The sequence below is a fragment of the Octodon degus genome, unplaced genomic scaffold, assembly GCF_000260255.1.
Source record: "Octodon degus isolate 3935 unplaced genomic scaffold, OctDeg1.0 scaffold00025, whole genome shotgun sequence".
NCBI lineage: Eukaryota > Metazoa > Chordata > Mammalia > Rodentia > Octodontidae > Octodon > Octodon degus.
Window position 1 is genome coordinate 20,035,998 of NW_004524601.1, and position 3,508 is coordinate 20,039,505.

At 35.0% G+C, this 3,508-nt stretch overlaps 1 pseudogene; it reads right to left on the reverse strand.

The window, feature by feature from the left end:
* Window positions 1–336: 336 nt before the first annotated feature.
* LOC101566515 overlaps window positions 337–3,508 on the reverse strand; it is a 47,820-nt pseudogene continuing 44,648 nt past the window's right edge.

Genomic DNA, 3,508 nt, shown 5'->3' on the forward strand with positions numbered 1-3,508 from the left:
TTTCTTTCTTTCTTTCTTTCTTTCTTTCTTTCTTTCTTTCTTGGAGTAGTCAAAGGTTTTTATTACTTGAGAGACACTCCAGATTATCTCCAAGGTAAGTGTTAAGAACTGCTGGGCTGGGGAGATGGCTCAGTGGAATAAGCACTTGCCTGGCAAGTACAAGGGCCTGAGTTCAATCCCGGGTTCCACCAAAAAAAAAAAAAATGCTAACAACCAGAGGAGAGTAAACACTCCTGTGTGTAGGAGAAGACAGAGATAAAGCCCAAGGGTCAGGTTCTCCTGGCTCAAGACTATCCTCTCAAGAGGCTTTTCTGCTTGGCAGTGTCACCAGTGCCATCAGAAATTGGTCTGCAAGAGCAACGTGGCCAGCAGTTCTTCCAGTTCCAGATGAGCCTAAACCTCCCCTTGAAGTCCTCTTCAGCACGCTCCCTCACTGACAAACTGACTCCCTCAGGAAGATTGCTCTGGAGTATTTCCACAAAAATCTCTTCCACTGTAGCACTCAGACCGCTGATCTGAGCTAGTTGCTCGTGGTGATCAGGACCAAGTCCAGGAACATTCTGGTGCCTCGGTTCTGCATGTGGAACACTTCCACGGTTTTGGTGGGCATCGCATAACTTTCCTCAACTTTGATGGAGAGACGTTTGCAGAGATTGTGTATTACTGAGAATAATTTTCTGCCAGGGTCATATCATATGCTGTCAGGTGAATGTGTAAAACCCCATATTCATAATCTGTTCCCACATTAATTGGTCTCACTTCCACTTCTCCCTTTTTCTTTTTGGGCTCTTGTGATATAATTAGTCGCTTGTATCTTCCAATGCCACGAGAGGGCTTGGTCTTGTGTGGCCGACTGTACTCAGTAGAATGCCACCTGTACAACAAATAGGACTCTGTCCCCAAGTTCTGAATCTTAGCAACGAAAAGGCTTCCTTTAAAATGGTATTGTTCCGGAGGCACAGCGCTTTTCCCAGGGTTCTGCTCACTTTTTCTCCCTGCAGTCTCTAGCTGTGAAAACCGAAAATCCACTCCTGCAGCTGCGACTGTGAGTCACTGAAAATGCTGACCATGCTGACCATAAACATTTCTTTTCTTTTTGTTTTGTTCTGTTTTTTTTCATGTAATTTTATTGATAAACAAATAGCAATGAGACTGTTTTAAATCAATTTGGTAGGACAGTTTCAATAATTAACACATTGCATACATTCTTCCTAGTGGTTAATGCTGTACAAGATGCGGACATGATATCCTATTTACAAACAGCATTAGATCAAACCCCTCTATTCATTAAGAGAATGTAACTATATATCTATCCTAACCACTTTGCAGACACAGATACAAAATGGACATTCATCTGTACCCCTTTTTTGTTAAGTTCTGTTATTTGAATATTATAGGTGTGTAAACATTTCTTAATTAAATGCAAAATAAAATTTGCAAATAAGGATAGTTTGATGCCTCTGTTGAGTTGTTTTTTTTAAAGAAAATTAAGTAACCTCAAGTATAATTTAATAGATAACTATTAAAGAGTATTTGTGTGTTCTTCAGTTTTTGGTAGTTTGTGTCTTTAAAGGAATTTGTCAAATTTTACAGCATAAAATTGTGAAACTTTTTTTCTTTTAATATTTCCAGTGATATTCCCAATCTTTTGTTGCAAGCCCTGAGTCTTCTCTCTATTTTTTTTCTTTGATCAGTCAAGTTAGAGTTTTAGCATTTCATTTGATCTATTGAAAATAGTTTTGAATTTCATTCTTTTGAGATTTTTTTGATTATTTTCTTCTTTTTACCTTATAATTTTCTCTCTCATTTTTATTGAACTTTTTTTTTCCTTTTTGTGATTTCTTAAGGTAGAAATCTAAATAGTAAACTTAAGATCTTTATTCTTTTACAATGGAAACATTTGACATAGAAATTTCATTCAAGTAACAACTTCATATTTCACAAAGTTTGATATGATTTATTTTGCTTTATTTTTACTTTTTTTTTTTTTTTTTTGGCAGAACCAGGGATTGAATTCAGGCCCTTGCACTTGCCAGGGAAGTGCTTATTCCACTTAGCCATCTCCCTGGCCCAAAAAAATTTTTTGGCAGAACCAGGGATTGAACTCAGGCCCTTGCACTTGCCAGGCAAGTGCTTATCTTACTGAGCCATCTCCCCAGCCCCCTTTATTTTCATTCAATTCAAAGTATGCTTTAAAATTACTTCCTTTCCAATTTCTTTCTCTCAAGGACTATTCAGAAGAACGTTACCTAATTTCCAAACATAGAGGTGTTTTTCAAATTTATGATTAATTTCTAGCTTGCTTCTACTGTGCTTGTTAGGAACATTAACATGATTTAAATTCTGTTCAAATTGATAATGATTCCTGTATGCATCAGATTATGGCCTGTACTGTAGAATGTTCTACCATCACTTGAAAAGTATGAATCATACTTTTGCTAAGTGAAATGTTCTAAAAGCATTACTTAAATGAAAGTGGTTCGTTACTCTGTGCAAGTTTTCTATGTTTTTACCAGCTTTTTCTTACATTTTACTGATTATTGAGAAGAGAGAACTGAAGTCTACAAAATTAACATTACTTGTAGATTTGTCTATTTTTTCATTTATTTCTGTCAGTTTTGGCTTTGTATTATTTGCTGTTCAATGCACACACATTTAAGAATAGTAAGTCTTATTGGTTAATTACCCATTATGTAATGTTTCTGTTTGTTTTCTGGTAGCATTCATTGGCTTGAAGTCTAATATTAATAAAATTTCTCCAGCTTTCTTTTAATTAGTGTTGGCATAGTATATCTTATTTCACCCTTTTACTTTTAACCTACAGTGATTACTGAAGTAGCTTATTTTTTACTTTAGCTTCTAAATGTATTTAACTCAGTGTCTACAGGGTCTCACTACACAGATGGGACGCATAGTGAGCCTCCTGTTTTGAGCCTCCCAAGCGCTGGCATTATAGGTGTGTGCCACCATGCCTAGTCTCTGAAATAGCTTAATCTAGGCACAGTTAGGTTGCTTTTTATCCAATCTTACAATCTCTGTCTTCTAATTAGTGGATTTAAACATTTTTATAAGCTATAAATATTTATATAGTTGAATTAAAATCTACCATCTTGCTATTTGATTTCCGTTTGTTCCTTCTGTTCTTTGTTCCAATTTTTCCTCATTGTGATTGAGTAATTTACACAATTATATTTTATCTCTCTTCTTAGCTTATTATGTGTATCTCTTTTAAAAATATAGTAGCTGTCACAGGGTTTGCAGTGCATTGTTAATTTATAACTTTATATTTTTAGATATTATAATTGCTTCTTCTACATTGCAATTCTTTTTTTATTTTTAAAGAATACAAAATAGTGATGGGAAAAAAAGCATTAGAAATGATACTGGATTTCACTAAACAAAGTAATCGTAATGCAACAATGGTTGTCGTATTACATGATGCTATCTTCAAATTAGTTGCTCAGATTACCAGATATGAACATGTAAGATTCGTTTAAAGAAGTTAATG